We start from the raw sequence: 19,560 nt of genomic DNA, 5'->3' as shown, positions 1-19,560 counted from the left end.
TTAGCTGGTGAGAAGAGCTAAGAGGGTGTTGCTTCCTTTTGGCATAACAGCAAAAATTTGAAGAATGGAAAATGAAAATGTTTCAAATATATTTAGAAAAGTGAGGCAACGAATCAAGGGCAATGGGAGGGAGCAGGAGAAACCAGAGATATTAGCTCTGAAGAATGCAGAATTTTAAGGCCCAGTAGAAAAAAAGGCAACACAAGGATACAGCAGTGGAATAAAGGAAATGTTACTTCATAGAAGAAGCAGAAATGCTGTAATCCAAATATAATTGCAGGTACGTTAAATAATCAAGAGAGAACAAATACCACCTCACCGACATTACATGGAACAGCATAAGAACATAAAGCATTTATCTGTAGGTATCTACTCTAAATTATAATGGTCCTTTATGCAGCCTTGATTTATTATCTGTCATGCTTTCTCCACTACACTTTTTCCATATTCTTATTGTACCTTGAGTTCCAACAGTGTATTTTGAGAGTCAGCTGGAAAGGCTACACCAGGAACCATCAAAGTCTACTTGAGAACATAACACTACTTCCACACTGTCACTGCTGAGACTGCCCCATGGCTCTAGAATGAACTTTGTGTCTGAGGTTGGCTAAACCTCCTCATTTCTTCTCCCTGAAAGGCAACCTTTATCCAATTGCCATAAGCAGCTTCCCCCACCACTAGAACCAAAACCGTGGCTTGATCCTATGGTGAAAGGATACCCAGAGCCAGGACAAAACAAAAGGGGAATGCTAGAAGAAAAAGATGCCGGTTACCTCTATATATGTCATCACGACAACTGTCCCTTACAGTCCCTGTGGAGCCACCAGACCATACACATCTGCCCTGGCAGAGCCTACACAGCTTGGGACAGCTCCTTGGCATCTGTGCCCCTCAGGCTCTAAGATGCAAGTTGACATCCCTTCCAGGCTGCCACCCAAAGCAACTGCCTAGGTAAAGAGACAGGTTTCTTATAAAGTGGACTTTAAAAGCACTAGGATTGCAGGTTCCTTTCACATCACTGTGCTTCATACACTTAAAAGCAAAAATAAAAAGAAGTAGTGAGAACATGCACATCCTGGGAGAATCTCCTGTTTTCCCAAATCTTTTTGCTATCCTGCTTCCCCATTCCACCCGAAAATAGCTTCCCTGTTTGTGTGTAATGAAGACAAGATGCAGGGCTGGATGCCTCTCCCTGTGAACTTAAGTCCTATAAAGCTCAGCAGGAAGAGAAAGGAGTCATCTTACAATTCAGATCAGTAAAAAGAGAAAATGATAAAGAAACTACTACAGGCTGTAAGTAACACAGCAAAACAGAAGTAGAGCAGTAGTAATCACACTAGAGGCTCCTCCAAACACAGCCTCCTCCTTCAATCTGCTATGGGAAAATATTTCACTTATTTAAGTGTATTGCGAAGAGAGAAAGAGAAAAGGAAATGATGAGGGACCTTCCCTGACAGGTCTTGCCTTTAATCACAGATTTGAAATGTATCTGCTGCTTCCATACTGCTCTCAGTTTTCTAGACAGCAACTCTCCCTTTGTTTTCCACTAATGCCTCCCACTGAGTGTCAACCAGCGCTGCATTACACCTCATATCATCTTTAATTGCACTCCCTGTCTGCAATATCATAGCTGTCCTTGTGGCTTTGTTTCTTCAGCACAAAAGCAAAATGTGAAGGGCTCTGCAGTGGTGAGCTTAACTCTCTTGAAGGAGCAGGATTTTGATCTCTTTTTCCTACTCGTTCTTTAGAGACTTGCATAAAGGTAAGATTTCTACTGCCTACAGCTACAGTGCTGAAAACCTGGAGTGTTCATGATCCTGCCCCTGTGCAACTCAGACAATTCTGAGGAGGGGACAAAAAACAAAAAATAAAGCCACATGGAGACATCACAACTGCTGTTCTATCTTTCTATTTCATAATATCACCTATTTGGCTGGGAGGAATGAGAGTTGTGCTGAGAAGACCCAGAACAGAAAGCCTTGGGGAAGCACTTGTAAGCCGACTCTGATTCTGACAACCCAAGGATGTTCTGACTGGAGCAGATGGTGCTGTGCTTCCTTTGGTATATTTTAGCCAATCCTCAGAGGGTAATCACCCTTCAAAATCATTTGCACAATATGGTCTGGACAGATATTTTCTCTCATTTTCCAGCCAAGAGGCCCTGAGAGGCTAATGAAGAAGGAAAACTAACTTCTTACAAGCTTTTTTTAATCACATACTTAGGGCAAAATGAGCTAGGACTGTGAAAAGAGGGATCTAAATGAGCACAACAGTGACACCCAGAGGGCGGAGACCAGCAAGGAGGACTTCGACAAATAGCAAACAGAAAAAGAAACAAAAACACACTTGAGGAGGGTTTCAAGCTCACTTGGTGACAGCTTCTGAACTCCCATAGGTGCTGCTTTATATACGTCTGACTCCCGAGAGAAAGCAAGAGAGGTGGGACACTTCTTAAGTGCAAAGGACTAACACAGTGGTCCTTCTGTAGGGCAAATAGAGATGCATCTTTTGACAACAAACAGCAGGAGCACACACAAGACACAGCACTACACAAATCAGGTTTTCTGAAGTAGTCTCATCCTTCTGAGACAATTCATGAGAGCCGGAGCAGCACTATCAGTCCATGAAGACTTGCCGTCACTGCTCCAGGTGAACACCCCCTGCCCTTTTGTCTGAGGCACTGGATGTACTGTGATATTTTTCTGTGGCTTTGGCTGTTTGAAACGTCTTTTTGATTTCTCCCCATTGCACAAGTGGTCTCTCTGTCTCAGCAACTCCTTTCTCTGCCCTCTCTTCTGAATCTGTAATTCTACACTCATTAAAAAAATAAAACTCAGAGTTGTAAAGAAGCAGGTTACTGTTTTCTGGAGTTTTCAGCAGGAATAATTGAACTTATCTGTGCCAAAGGAACCTATTATCGTGCGCATAACATGTGGTGTTTCTGAGCAGGGATTTCAGACTCATTCTACATAAGAGGCATACGGTGCGTGGTAGATGCGCTGTGTAGATTTGACCCATCGAGCTCAAACTGGGATGGTATTAAATTGAGTTAGAGGGACCTGGACAAGCTGGAGAAATGAGGCTGTGTTAATCTCATAAGGTTCAAAAGGCCAAGTGCAAGGTCCTACATCTGGATCAGGGCAAACCACTGTTTCAACACAGGATGGGGAACAAAGCGATTGAGAGCAGCCCTGTGGAGAAGGACTTGGGAGTGTTGATTGATGAGAAACTCAACATGAGCCGGCAACATGTGCTCACAGCCCAGAAGGCCAATTGTATCCTGGAGTGCATCAAAAGAAGCGCGGGTAGCAGGTTGAGGGAGGTGATTCTGCCCCTCTACTCCTCTCTTGTGAGACTTCACCTGGAGTATTGTGTCCAGTTTTGGAATCCTCGACATAAGAAGGATATGGAGCTGTTGCAACGGGTCCAGAGGAGGGCTACAAAGATGATCAGAGGGCTGGAGCACCTCCCATATGAGGACAAGCTGAGAGAGTTAGAGTTGTTCAGCCTGGAGAAGGCTCCAAGGACACCTTATAGCAACATTCCAGCACCTGAAGGGGGCCTACAAGAAAGCTGAGGAAGGACTTTTTACAAAGGCATGTAGTGATAGGATGAGGGGGAATGGTATAAATTGGAGAGGAGAAGATTTAGACAAGATGTAAGGAGGAAATTCTTCACAGTGGGGGTGGTGAGGCACTGGCACAGGTTGCCCAGGGAAGTTGTGGCTGCCGCATCCCTGGAGGTGTTCAAGGCCAGGTTGGATGGAGCCTTGGGCAACCTGATCCAGTGGAAGGTGTCCCTACCCATGGCAGGGGGGTTGGAATTAGATGATCTTTAAGGTCCCTTCCAACTCAAACCATTCTATGATTCTATTGTACATGGCAACAGGTGTATAGGTTTGGATACAGCCTTCTTGCAGGGCAGTGGGAGCAGGCTGGGTTTCACTTGTCTGCATGCTTAGCAAGGCTTCTATTTGCTCAGCCAGGAACAGAAACCCCAGATGGGGAGACCATTATCCTATTTACTGAGTCACTATGATTCACTTAGCATTCAGCTTCCATCAGATACAGCAGCTCCCAGAGTTTAAACTAAATCGGTTTCCATCCTGCTGTGATTTCAGTTTCTCTTTGGCTTATCCAGCTTGAAAGAAATTTGCACTTTCTAAGGCAAGAAAGGAAGTCTGGATGTTTATTTACTGTAGATTCATTTGGAGATACCTCCAGATACATTTGCAGAGGCTAGTTTTAAGTGTACCACACGAGAAGTTGAGAGGAAGGGTGGGAAAAGCACACTGTGGGGTTAAAATCTGTAAAAACTACTTGCCTTGGTTAGAAAAGAGCTCTCACATCATTGAAGGATACACACTAAGCTACCATGAACATAACTTCAATGAAAGATATCTTGAAAATGCCCTTTTTAAGAAACTCATCTAACTTTTAGGTTGTACCAAGTTACAGACGAGGGTCTTCCTGACAAGGGGACCAAGCAGACAACTGTAACCTAGGGCTAGTAAAGGGCAGAGTTACAGCTACATCACGGCTGCCAGAGGAAGCAGAAATGCATGGTAGCTGCAACCCTGACCAAGTCTGTGACAATAATAAAGCAGCTGGGAGAAGAGTGTGAAGATTGACAGTTAAGTGATAGAGCCAAAACTCCCTTAGACTGACGTGGATTGAGAAATCATGCCAAGAATAGGCTCCTGCTTTGTCCATATCCCAGTGTTAAAAAAAAAAAACAACAAAACCATACTGTGCCCGGGATCAGATGGAGCCTGCAGCAGAACTCTGGCTCTTTGCTCCCACCCTGTAGGCCACCTTGTGCTCCAGGAATTTTCAGTGGGCAACTCCCTGCTGCACTTCATCTCAGATGGACATACTCAGAGCATGTTAATTGCAAGTGTTTAGGAGGACCTCTACCTTCACCTGCATAGCAAAGCCTCCTCCCGCTTTTGAGGTCAATGAAAATTCCCATAGATTTCAATGAGATTTGGATTTCAATCTGTAAATCCATCTCTCCCCAATTCAACTTGGAAAGCATGGTGTGCTCATTTGAGCTGAAGAATAATTAATTTTCTAACTTCTCAGCTAATCCTCATCTAAGTAACTTAATTTTCTGGAAGTTAACTACATGTTTTCAGACAGTGTGCCTTCAGAAGTGCTAAATGCTTAAAATTCATGATTATTACCAAACTAAGAGGGCACTGGTATGCAGCAAGACCATTGTTTATATTTGTTTCTATGGAAGCAAAGGTCATCCTCGAGTTGGTGGAGTGTCTGTAAGTTAAAACAGTGAAAAAGGATCTCACCAGCAGGGAGGGGCAGTCAGGACAGGTGACCTAAAAGTGACCAACAGAGTATTTCATTCCAGATATGTCATAATAAGTACAAAAATGAGGGATTATAAGGGTCAAGCCCTCTTCTTCAATGGCTGGCATCTAATATAGACCATTTTTGTCCTTTTCCCCCTTATCCCAGATCCATGCATTCCTGAGTCCAACTCCTGTCTATCACTGAGTCCAGTGCTGGGCCTTTTTATGCATGCTTGGTCTGCAGTATCAGTGATGACATATAGTCATGGAGGAGGCCAATTTCATATATAGGTACGTACATTTTATTATTTTTTATTAATAGTGTTTTCCTTATTACTATTATTGTTTCATTAAAGCTGTTTTAATTTTGCTTTTGAAACCACAAATCTCTCTCTCTTTTCCCTTTAGCTGGGATGGGGAAGTGGGATTGGGATCACAACTGCTTGCATTTAGCTGCCAATCCAGCCAAGGAGTCTAAACGATGACACATGGCATGAGCTTGAAGACACATGGTGAATCATGATTTCTGCTGAGCAAGAAAGGCATAGCCGTTTAAACGGATTAAAATGCTATACATCTGAGCTGTGTTACAGCCACATTCTTTGAGACAAATGCTATTGTCCCACTTTGATATATACTTTCAGGTTCTCCTTGCTGTCTTTCTCAGGAGTCCTTTAAACAGTATCAAACATCGCAAGCCCGAAGAACATGTTTTCTGAAAATACTCTGCAGTGAGTAGAAGAATTAATTCCAGGAGGAGGCAGGTTAGCACTGATAACATATTTCCAAAATACATTTTGACAGCTCAAGTGGCTTGATCTATTTTTCATGGCAAAGCAGCAGTTTTAAAATGTGGCTTTGACCTCTGCTTGTACAGCTGGTGCTTCAATCCTCCTCAAAGGGTATGGATCCTGTGGGTTCCCATGTTTCAGACCTCGGATAGACTCACCAGCAAGGATTTAATGTGTCCAGGTCCTGGCATGGGAACATCATATTTGTGAATAATTCGGGAGCAATAAAAGTGTAACACAGCTCCCAGGCTTCATGAGAAAGAGTTAGAACCAGAAAAATCATAAGGTTAGGAACAGCTTAGCTGTCAGTTCTTCTACACTGTGTCCAGCTCCACCCTGGTGAAGCACAGAAGATCTGAAGTCTCTTCTGATGTTTTCAAGCATCTTTGTGTGATTGATGAGAGATGGAAGCCATACACCTCAATGAACCTGGCATTTTTGTGTGCTGCTATATCTGTCCATTCCAAAGGGCACTTGTCTGCAGCTGTTCAAGGAAGAAGCACCTGGCATGAATTAAAAGGCTTTTTTGGCTTGGGACATATGAGAACACATCCTTCTCTTCAGTCAGCTTTAGTCCCATATATTCCTCCTTCTAGTGCTTACCATTTTGTTTTGTTTAAACTAATTCAGAAAAGAAACTTTAGGGAGCATAACATCACTGGGTTTTGCTAAAGTAGAAGAGGTGTTGGTACCTGTTCCTATGGCAATATTTTCTGTAAATGGCTACTACTACCATGGCTAGTAAGTGGAAGAGACAGAAGCAGAGAGAGGAGGTTATTTAACAGTTCGCAAACTTACAAGTCCTTTCCAAAGATCACAATCTGTCTTCTGCAAGTGTCAGCAAGTGCCCTGAATAGCAACCCTTCTGGATTTGACCGTGACTAATAGGAAAGGTCTGTGGCTCACAGGATTGGAAAAGCAGCTTAAGTGAATGCCAAGCTTGCACACTTCAGAGAAATCAAGAAGTGAGGTTGGTTGTTCTGCTCTTATTGACCCCCAGAACAACCGATAAGACAACTTAATTGATAAAGAGGGAAGCATGACCACGCACTCCATCTAACTACATAAGGAACTCTTTAAGTGAGATTTAAAAGTCAAGCAGAATTAAGTAGAAAACATAAAATAAAGGACATGTTAATGGCAGCTCTAACACACTCACACAGACACAGGTATGCGGGAGCAAATCATTAAGAGTAAGTCACAAGAGGAGCTGACACTCTTTGGGAGCAAAAGACAGCTGAAATAAAATTCAATAACACTGTAAGTTTGAGAAAGAGAGGAAATAATGCCCAGAAAAGGCTGAATTTATTGTAGTCTTCACAAGAAAAGAAAGCAGAATAGTGGCCAAATACCTATGCATTGTTTAACATCTTTGACCATCTGGCCTGCATTCCCTCCTCTAATTACCTGGGGTGCTGGGTGGCATTCACCCAAGAGTTCCTATGAAGACAGCTAACGCGCTCTGTGAACTATCTTGAAATCTGGAGGATGGGAAAGATCCCACAGCAATGGTTAGTATGCTTGCTCTCCCCATCAAGTAAATAAATCCAAAACAAGAAGGTCCTGTAAAGTTATGCGTAAGTCACCTTAACTGTGACAGGAGAAAGGGGAATTCCAGACATATTAAAACTACTAATACGCTACTAACTTGAGTGATGGGGTAGCAAATAAGCATCCATAGAGCACAGACCAAAGCTTAATCCTGCTTAAGGGCAGGATTAAAATTCAGAATGCTTCTCCTACTTGCCAAACTCAATCTCAAGTCAACAAACTGGAACTGGTTTTGGGAAGTGCAGTATACCACACCACAGAGGGGAGGAAAGGGGATGAACTGTGCACAAATGAAAGGGGAGGGCTCCTCTGGGCTGCAGTGTCACAGTGAGTGGGCACAGGAGCTCTATCAGATCAAACTGATCAAAAGACATCAGCAAAAATGATGTTAGGAGAAAAGGATAGATTCATTTTAGGTATACGAGATCAAAAAAATCATTTAGAAGATAAAGGAGGTGATTATTCCTCTACTCAGGACTGAATGGGCACAGACAGTAATACACCCAGTCCTGGGGCAAGCACACTTAATAAAATGTGGGGAGAATCAGAAGAGTCTGTAGTGGAATGACAGAAAAGATCAAAGGTTTAGGAAGATGGTATGTAAGGAAAGGATGAAAGAGATGGATTTGTTTAATGTTCAGAGGAAAATCAAGAGGGGGACAGAGCAGTCTGCAAACATTAAGAGGGATTTTATCAAGAGAGACATCGATTAATAAATTATAGTCTCTGCCCATCTGGGAAAGGAAAGCCTTTAGTTGAATTTGTACTTAAAAACTATTAATACTGCTGTAAAAAAGATGGATATCTATCAGGGATGATACAGGTGAAGCTAATGGCATCTCAAAGAAGGGCAGCAGGCCTTTTGACATCTCTTTTGGAGACTAATTTCTGTGATTTCAGTAATTTTGATTACATCATTTTATCTGTCCTTGAAAAGTTACTACTAAGTGCTTGCATGACAACTGATAATAACAAAAGCAGACCTTACTTCCCTTCGAAACAGCTTTTCTCCACTGTATTTCTGTGTATAATGACTGTACCAGTAAGTGTCAGCAGGACTAAAGTTTTTCTGTATATTAGTTCCCAAGCACTGAAGCAACCAAGTTACAGTTGATAAATGTGGCACAGTTGGTGCTTCTGCTAATGACAGGGAAGAAAAAGGTCAGCATCAATAAACGGAAAATGCTCCATTTGAACTGTGAGGATAAAAATGAAAGTTAAAAGCAGAAATGTGGATAACCAAAGCTCCTAAGCAACCCAGAGTGACAACCACTACAGAGACATACAGTAGCTCACCAGGAAAGAGGTTTCTGTTTCACTGAAATTCATGGCACTGTCTATCCAGGCTTAGCAGTTATTTTAGCTTCTTCACATATAATACATATTCACATTCTCTTTTGATTCTTATATTAAGGTGTCTATGGACCCATGTTAAAATTTTTAAGAGTATTTAATCTGATGAAGAAGTTATGGTGGATATAACACAGAGCAGTCCATCATTGTTTCGTACAGCACAGATAATCTTGTACAATTTTTGCTGTCCTGCTTCTCAATGTTCTCTTAACTTCCTCCACCTTCTGTCAGTAACTGGATACACTCTAAACACAATGTTTCTCCCTCCTATCTGAAAAGGTTTTGAGTTCTCACCATTAAAAAGAAGATGGGAAGAGTTCAGCTCTGGAGGACTATTTGCACAACATTTTCTCCTCAAAACATGACTACTGCACAAAAACTAGTACAGACCTGCCCTTCCTCTCAGGAAGCAGTTCAGTAAACTGCAAGAAAAGAAGGGTTATCTGCCCTAGGAGAGGGGGATGCTCCATTCCAGCCAACGCCTGGTGAGAGCAAAAGGCTGCAAAGCAACCCATGAAAATCTCCAGTACTGCTCTTTCAAGAGGGCCATGGAACAACCAAGGGACAGATCTTCTTTCTCAGCTAAATCCACCCACATCCACCATTGGATTGTTAAATCCTAGGTATTTGTTTAAGAGGCATGCCACATATTTCTGAGAGGCAGCAGGACAAGTAATTACTGAGCTTCAGGAATCAATAAAGGAACAAATCAGCCCCTGCTGCCTCAGCTTCTTACCCTCAAGGGAGCACTTGGAGCAGTGCTTGGCCCTTGCTCTGCAAAAGGAGAGCTGGGCAAGACTCATATCTTTTCCCAAGGAGAAATCTCTTCCTAACATCCATAAGACAAGTAGTTAGGAAAAGTCAGGAGAGAGGCATATAGGCCTATTCTCTGCATGTTTTATACACCATCTAAATGACACCCAAAAGAAATTTTTTTTCTTCTCCAAAAGAATATTCCCCTTTCAGTTTGCCCCTGCACAAAGTTTCACCTGGGCTCGCTCGTTACTCAAGAGTTGAAAACAGCATTGACTGGGCTGGCTTCAAACATATCCTTTCCTACAACTCCTACACCCTGTTCCCAAGAGGTAAGCATGACCCCTGATCTCAGGTTTTTTGTCCTTTTTCAGCCTTTCATGCTCTATCCCTTTCCTCCAAGGTCATCAGCCCTTCAACTAGAAGTTTTGTCTCAGTACTTAAAGAACAAGTAAGAGCACAAACTATATAGAGTATGACCTGTATCTAAAACATAAATGATGAAATGGGAGGAAATAACTTCTGGCAGGATGCAAATAGACCCCAATTGTGATCCAAATGTTCTTAAACTGATGTTTGTTAATTGATAGAAATTTAGCAGAAATCTTTATTGGAGGTCCCTAGTTTCTTTCATGAAGCACAAGCTCCTTGACGCTTGAGAGCTTTGTGTGATCACAGAGTCTAATTTTCTATGGTCAGAGAATTGGACTTGGGTTTGCAATGCATGTCATCTTCCACAGTCACATACTAGTGATACGGCATCTTATGCACAAGGAAAGAGAGGCAGAGAAGAACCCAAAGGAGACATTTCTCCTGTTCTTGGGAATGAAGAGGGGAATTGCCAAAACTGGGTCTGTTCCAAGCTTCAGAGCAGAGGGAGCAGGAACAGAACATTGAATAAGCAAGCTCTGAGAAAGAACAGGGTCAGTGATATTTTCATGTTGAAGCAATAAAAGGTTCGGGATATTGTTGGGCCCCAAATTGAGTTGGATAAGGTTCTGAAAGAACTCAAGTAAGAAGAGTTTCTGAAAAGAGAAAGGTGGATTGGAAAGAGGAAGGGAGCTGCTAGGGGGATGCTGAGCCAAATGAGAACAGAGTAGGTCAGCAGGACTAAGTGACTCTCTGCCATATATCCTGGTACCAGATAGCAAGGGCATTCCAGATAGGTAGCAGGATGTTTCAGTACATTCCTCTACAAGCATCCTGTTTTTCCTGATGTACTGAGTGAGATTAGTGTTGGAAAGAGAGTTGGCTTTGCCCCTCAGTGACCTCTTCAGACTCCTCACATTAAGGGCAAATAACAGTGGGTTTACTATGAAGCCTGCACGGACAGACAGTCCAAATTTGTGCTGCCAACTGTAAGCTGTAGAGAAATGAGCACTGACCTTTAGTCTGACCACACTCTCATGCCAAATCGGACTCAGATGATTAAAGCCAAGAGAGACAATTATTTGTGAGCTGAAGGTCAAAATACATGGGCATTCTGTCAGAGGCCAGAAATCACTGCTCCAACAAGCATCTCGTGCTTCTATTCTCTGAAGAGTTCCCAATATAGCCTTGCACTGGCTGCTGATACTGTCCACTACCAAGAGAATTTCAACATCCTTGACTTTGGAGGCAGATGTGACTTCTTGGAGCATGAAAAAGAGCACTGTCATCTCTTAGTTGAGATTGCATCTTCCCCTTGGATTCTTATAAGTGATTACAATGCAGAACAGTGGCTTAAATTGCACAATGTGGATTTGGCAGCTTACCAATAGTAGAATTAATAGGTGTTTTTTTCAGCTTGGTGCTGAAATGGATAGAGTGATTGACCTAACCCAAACACCTCATTTCGTATTTGTGTCATGTGCCTATTCTGCAAGGCAGGTAAGGGCAAATTGGAGGTGGGGAAACTAGCAAGAGCTGCTCTGAAATGTGAATGTAAAACGTCTGAAGTTATACATGCCAAATTCTGCAACTGATCATTCAAAATCTTGGCTTCTACATTTGTTTTAGAACTTTTTTCCCACCTCTTGCAATTATTTTGTCATAGAATACTCCAAAACATTGTGTTGGGAGTGAGTGAGGGTCATGAAATTTGTATAAAGTGAAACAGTAAGAAACAGCTATTTTTCAGTTCTCAATTCAAAATGTTATTTGATAGAGCAGAAGTAACAATGACTAAAGCTGACTAGAAGGGAATAGGTTTTTGGGGGATTCTACTGATCCACTGGAACTAAATTCATCTCTGGCCCTTGAGCTCATCCTGCCAAACCTTCCTACAGCAACAAGAGTAGCCCAGTCACCTCCCAATCCCCATCCTTCCACGTTTAGGGGAGCCAGCTCTCACACCACTTGTGTCCTTTGTACAGCCAACAGTCCCCAGGGGATCTCAGCATCTTTTCAGAAACATCTGCAATAAACAGAATCTCTACAAAAAATGTCAGGGGAAGAAGTGTTTCTGTTATCTGGATAAAAAGGTCGCAACAAGCACATTTAGATTCCTGCCTCCTCAACTGAATCACAAGCAGGGGAAATAAATCTGATCTTTGAAACATTAAAAAAATAAAAAAAGCGAGAGAGACAGAAGAGAAACAAACTCCCGCCCTCCTCCCCCGCCCCCCCCCCCCCCCCCCCCAGGAATAAAGCTATCAAACTGCAGATCAGAGACTTACAATAAGGAGAACCAGGGGGGATATTAAATGGAAAGCTCAGCCACCACAGCTAGATAAGAAAAACCTGGGTAGCAGGAGACTGCCACATCAGCAGGGAATCTTTGACTGAGATTACCTCCTCCCAGAAGAAAGAGAGGCCAGTTGTCCTTGCGAACACCAGGAGATAGCGCAGGTCTGAGAAGAACATGGAAGGCAGTGTCTCAGAGTACAAGCTCAGTTATTGCTCAGCAGGATGCCCTGAGGAGGCACAAGTAAACAAATATTAAATACGTGCCATTTCTGCTGGCTTTGTAAAACTTAAATGTTCCACTACACAGAAGCCAGCCTTAGACTGTGTCACCCATCCTCTCCCACCACTGGCCGCTAAAGACAATGTCCTTCATGACTTGCCACATACCACTCCAGGTCAACTACCTGCCACCTCCAATACCCCCAGCTGGACAAGACGTGCACTTTCCCCACACCTTATCTTACTGCCAAAGAGCAATCTCATTGCTATATTAGGCATTTTCCAAGAAGGACACAAACTTCAAGGCAGCCAGCCAGGATGTGTGCAGCACTAGGCCCACATTCTAAGACAAGACAATAAAGCATGCCATCATGGACACTGTGGTCTATAAAGTGGAAATCCAACTCCTAGCTGTGTGCCCTGCTAAACTTGGGGCAGCAGAGTGCTGTCAGCTGAGTCCGCACAGGGTTAGTGGAGGTTCTTCTACACTTAGAAGACAGCTGCACAAGGAGCAAGGACTAGAAATGTAAGAGAGATTCTTATCTTTCTGACCCCAGACTTTTGGTTCCAGAAGACTAATAAAGTTGTGTTAGGAGGTAACATTCTCAGGTAACAGCTGATATAAACACAGATATTGAGGGTAACAGGACCCGTTTCTCCACACAGGCTCACTACTGTTTAGTAACAATGAGCTAAAAAGGTTTAACAATATCAGACCATAATATATACACACACGCAGGTTGAGACTACATGATTATCACCTTACTCACTACCCCTCTGGGTCAAAATTCTCCTGTCCCTGGCTGGTATGCAACTGCAGCCATCAGACCACCGTAAGTCTCCTGCAAAAAGTGTCACAGCACCAAGGGTCTTGGAAAGCCTTAGATCCAGAGAATCCAAACAAACAAGCTGACCTTCAACAGAAGTTGCTGAGAAATTGCAGTGCATCATATTTAGAGGGCTAGCCAACAACATGTCTTCAAATCCAAAACAGTTAAAGGTGATGCAAAGACATGATTTCTGAGTATCCAAGACATTTAGGACAGCAAAAACAAACAAGAAAACAAACAAAAAAAAGCCACCTTTATCTTGACACAAAATTCAGATTATTTTGTTGGACAATTTATTTAACTTATTACTGTTCCATATTTCAATTGATGTGATAGCCAAGTCACAACCATGGTTTGCAATCAGTGCCTATAATAGGCAAAAAAGGTTGCTTTCAAGAGCAAAGTATCTGGTTGTAAAGCAGGAGCAAGGCTACTATTTTTCCTTCAAAAGCAGTAACAATTTTTCCACAGCAGTCTTCCCTTTCACTGAAAAAAAGTCTTGAACTTCTGCGAATGGAAACTAACTACTACTCTATATACCTTGATATACCTTGGCTATGTATCTAAAACCTCATAACACCAGGACAAAAAGTTTTCAATGTCACCAGTAAGGCTGGATTAGGCAAGCATCCATGATTTAAGTTGTCATATAATCATGTGCCTCTGCAGTTAAATACTCCAAATGCCTAACCTAACCCCTGAGCTAAGGGAAGGCCACGGAACAGAAAGAGACTACAGGAAAGCAGAGAACCTCAGTTCCTCAGTTGCTTGGCCCAGGTAGAGCAGAGTATTTGGGCTGAGGATATCCCCCAGAACAGACAGTAAATCACAAGATAACCATTGGTTGACAAAAATGGGGAAAAGTTTTCAGGATCTCACTGAACTGGAGGTCTATCATTGAAGGTCAGTCAAAGGGGCAGATCTGCTTCAGATGACAAATTGTGCAAATCAGCAGAGCTTGAGTCTGTGCAATGCACAACACCTACCAAGAAAACTGCTTCACCTTTGCTTGAGCTGTTGTGTTTTATATACTCCTAAACAGCCCCCTGCACACATTAGTTAAAACAAGAAGTTATCCCACAAAGCATGTAAACACACCAATACTGGTTCAAAGTATCTGGGTTTGTGCCACAGGAACATTAACAGCTCTTAATAGGCAAATGATATAAGGCTTTGAAGGAAGCTCAGGATCTGAGTTCATATCATCTTACGCCTGGATGGAAGTGACTGACCAAATACCAAGAAAGAAAAAAGAAGGATAAGTCTGGAAAAAGGTACTTTCAGCAGGATCTTTAATGACTTATGGGTCCACTAGCCTAGGCCAAGGAACTCCTCCTGATCTGTAGCTTCCTGCTTAGCTTGTCTGCTTGCTGCAAAAGTATCTTGTTAGGATTTCACATGTCACTCCACCAAGAATCAAGGAAATGCTTCCCAAAAGGAATAACAAATGTGCGAAACACGAGTATCCTACACCAGCACATGGATCTGCAGGTGTCATGAGAATTTGTACTTTCCCCACTTCTTGCTGAGTGCCATCACATCACCATGTTGCCTGTTAAGTGCTGCCTATACCTGCAGGTCAGACTCTGCTCCTCCCCCTTCATGCCAGCACTAGCCACAAAGAAAAGAAGACTAACCCTGTAGCTCAGGAATCAAGTGGGAGGGGAGAGACAGAGAGATGGTTATAGAACATATTCTAACTTGTTGCAATGAGACATGACTCAATGCGATCACTTCAGTCAGTATGAGTGGACACATGTTCAAATACGGATGTTTTCTTACCCCCTGTCAGAAAATGCCAGGTGTGCGCCGGCGCGCAACACTTCGTCTGTGAAGTAGTTTTTAGCTAACAACACCATCACTCTGCTTGAGCAACCACCGTGTTCACCAGCCCTGGCTCCCTGCAGTTTCTGCCTCCTCCCATAAATCAGCCTGGTGCTCACAGAAACCCATTTTTTGTCAGAAGAAGATGTGAAAGAAAAAATGATGGAAATTCTCAACAGCTTTTCAGAAAGGGATCTGTGCAATTGCTTTGAACATTGGCAACATGTATGCAGATGTGTGTCAGCTAAGAAGGGAACTGTTTTGAAGGTGATCACAGTTAATTTGTTAAATAGAAAGTCACAGGCACAGCCTCCTTTTTTTTTTTTTTTTTTTTTTTTTTTCCTCAGACCTGGTATAACCAATACTATGGGAGCCAAATGCCAAACAAAAGTGATTTCTGTCTTTTACATGAGCATCTTGATAAGGAAAATAATTAATCTGGGTAAAACAACACTTGGAGAGCCTTATGTTTTCCAATGTGTTTAATTCATTAATACTACTGACATCCTAGCAACACAAAACAGCATTTAAATGGTAGCTACATACTTCTGTAATTATCAGACAGAATGTTGCTTGTAAGTGGACTAAAAAGCAATTTACATATTATTTAAGACAAAAAGATTCCATGTCCACATTTCTGGCAGCCACATGCACACAATCCAAGTGAGGCAATGAGCTTAACTGACAAGGTCTTTTACAAATGGAAGCACAGCAACTTTCTTTGTGCATGCAACCATGGCAATTTGAATACAATAACTGTCAAGCTTTGCAATGACAAATACCGACATCCATAATAAAAAATGATCTCTATCATCTACTGCACTTGAAGTTAATTATAAAAACTGGTGGCTTCAATTATTCAGTTGCAACCTTCAAAACTCAATAGCAACTTTTGTCACAGGTCAAAAGCAAATTGTTAGTCAGAAAGCTGGTATTGCAACTCTGAGGAACCCATCCCTGTAATCTGAAAAACAGAGGACTTTTTCTGATGAAAACTCACAAGACATTTGCTATCAGAAACCAGTGGCTGCAAATCTTGGAGGTTTATAACCAAACACAGCTCAGGGCAGCTGCCCCATGAAGATGCAGCAGTATCACCTCCTTGCCACAAGCATTCAGAAGGTGCTTATATCTGGTTCTGAGGGAGCATAACTCTGATCGAGTATGGTGAGATCACCTTTTATGAAGTCACATCTTCCATCCATCACTTAAATTGTTTGGCTCTCTCCTGCCCCACCTCACCTCTAGCAGCTTCTAGGAAATAGATTTTGATGCAATGAATAGGCAGACAGGAATTCACTACCCACTGACAGAATTATCTCCAAATATTTGAGTTGAGTTACACCAAAGCTTGTAAGTTTTCACCTACCACTTTTCAAGACCAAAATTACATGCAAACACCGAATTCTATGGTACAGCTTGAAAAAGTGGTGCCTGTATGACTTTCATAGCACTGGATCCTTATCAACTTTATGTACCGATGTTGACCATGTTTAATCATAACTTGCTGGCTCCTCTGCTATATGCTGTAGCACAAGAATTTAATAAGTTGATATATTTTGAATAGCACTGCACCTTCCCCATTTCACAGTGAGAGGAGATATCTATGGGGTCAGCTCAAGTTTTGGAGAGTAGGTTAAGAGCCTAAAGACCCCACCTGTATTCTGCAAGTGGCTCCTGCTCACAAACACAGGAAGGAAGGGAATACAGAGTGTCCTTAAAGAGATCTTTACAACGCCTGAAAGAAAATAGGAAGAAAAATGTCATATGTAAAATATTACCAATTTTGTGTGACATTTCTGGTGAGTCTCACAAGCAAACAGGAAATAATACCCAAAACATAATTTTTAAATCGAAGTTGCCAGTTATTGCAGCATTTATCTGGGACTCACCTGTAGCCCTTAAAAGACTGTTTGCGCCAGCTCCTTGACATTATCAACTTGTGTTATTTGTTGCCTCCTGAAATGTCAGATGCCTAACCTTTCCAGGCTGTTCTTACACACAGTCTGCTTTTCCAAAACTCATTAAGTGCAGCACAGACCTACAGTCCCGTGTAAATCTTGCAATCAAGCCAAGCTGCAAAGGGAATACTAAGAGGTTTGAACCACCTCAGACTTTGTGCACTTCTGGTTCCCTGCTGCAAAGGTCTGTCCTCATCAATAAGCAGTGAGAAAAGATTTTTTTTTTTTTTTTGTTAACAAGCCAATTTTTTACGAATACATCACAATCATAAGTACACCCTAGCTACACAGGGAGGCAATCCACCACAAAAGTAAGCTCAAGGGTCATTATTTGGGTTTCCCAATTCCCTCTAAATTGTGCCTATTGTTTAGATTAATCTCTGGTACATCCTGTCTGACACACATCACTGGGCATTCTGCAACTGTCTCTGAAGCTGTAAGACTACTGCTACTTTATCAAACAGGTTGATATAAACAGCAGATACTAAAATTCCAGATACTATGCAGTATTAAGTTTCTCAAAGGAAAATACCATAATTAAAGTGAATTCATCCAGTTCAATATGCTGTTTGATTAAAAGTAAAAAACACTCCAACAGAAAATATAACTACCAGCCTGTGAGTTTAGTTGCAAAACACTCCTGTGTACTGTAATTGGGGATTATTCGGTTCATAAGTTGTCATATGTGGGATGATGAAAGCTTTCTAATAAAACACCTGGAGGGAAAAAAAAGTGCTCTTCCTTCCAGCATTGGTAAGTGCTATCTTAAACAGTCAAAGTATCCTAAATCTCAAGGTATTTTCCACAACTAAGGAAGAGCAGTTCAAAATTCACCTCACTTGTCAGTTGTGGTCTGCCTAGTAGTGTTTATTAGGCAACTAATAAACAAGTTAAGTTTTTTTGAAGTTAAGATTTCAAAATTTTTGTCTTGTTCCTTTCCATATCCTTATCTTTCTTATAAAAAACTTTTAAGAAGAGAGAATGAGGATTCAAGGCATTAAGTTCTGTACCCAAATTCCTCTCTCGCCCTTCAAAAATGGAGCTGGACCACTCATAAATTTTGGCTCTCAGTGGATGCAGGTCTCACACTGTGCTTCCAGGTTGGCTTTACGAACAAGGCAGCATCATTATTTTGATTATTTTTCCTTCACTGGGGACATCAGTGTCGGAGTGGGAGGCGGACCCGGAGTAACGATGGAGTCTCAGTATGAGTATGATCATTCTCCTTTATTCACACACTTTACACTTCTTATATACTTATCCTAATAATGCACGTGCTAACAAAACAAATCATAATTGGTTATGTCCTACTGTTCACGAGCCTTGTGCTGTTACATAATTGGCTAGATGCTCTTGAACACGCGAAAGGGGCAAATACAAAGTTCTCATCACGACTCTTCGGGACTTTCCAGCACTGGATTCCACATTCTTGTATTCTGCTCCCTTTTATCTTATCTCAAGGTCAGGCCTAGCTACAGACAGCAAACCCTGGATTGTTCACTGCTATTAAATCATGCCCTCATTCACAGAGCCATTCTTCCACACATCAGTGTACAATTAACAGCCTAAATATAACTTTGATTCCTGTAATGATCAGGGAAAGTCACCTCAGTGCTAGTCAGAAGTTGTTTTGTACAGCCAGAGGAAAGGCAGGTCGCTGTTGGACATAGAATTAGGGAATCCACCTGCATGGGCAAAGACAAGCAGAAGGATCTCGTCTTAGCCAGCACAGTAGTTTGGATATAACCCATCCAATAAGCTTCCCAAGAGAAGCTTGGGGTCTGGCTGACCATCTTTCGTTTTCACTTTCTCTGGCAACATCAGTGTGATAATTTGGGGGCTGGTGGTGGGGTGGGTTTAAAACCCCATCCGAGGTCTTCAGAGTCTGCGCTTATGCTAAAACTGCTGATAAACACGGTGTAGGTGGCTCTGTCAGTGCTCAGCAGCAGCAGATTAGGTGGCAGCTGGGTAGCTGCTTGGTGGATAACAAATGCTTAATGAGGCAGTTAAATATCTCAGAGGAACTTTGCCTAACCCAGCTGATTTTGCATGATGGCGGTTCACATCATCAGCCATTCCAGGAGAGCAAAAAGGACAGTAACCTCCAGCAGCAGAAGAGAGGCAGAGACACAGAGGTTGGGCAGGATTCAGAGTGAGGTATAGATATAGGCAATTCCAGAAGACACCTCTCCACAGCCTCAGTCTAGACCTGCTGGTTTTTAGTCAATCTCAAACTGAAGTGATTAGAAAGAGACTGCCTTAGTATTTTCTCCAGCAGAGCTGGCCGGGGGTTAACTGGGATA

The sequence above is a fragment of the Cuculus canorus genome, chromosome 3 (genome assembly GCF_017976375.1).
Source record: "Cuculus canorus isolate bCucCan1 chromosome 3, bCucCan1.pri, whole genome shotgun sequence".
NCBI lineage: Eukaryota > Metazoa > Chordata > Aves > Cuculiformes > Cuculidae > Cuculus > Cuculus canorus.
This window is presented reverse-complemented; position numbering follows the sequence as displayed.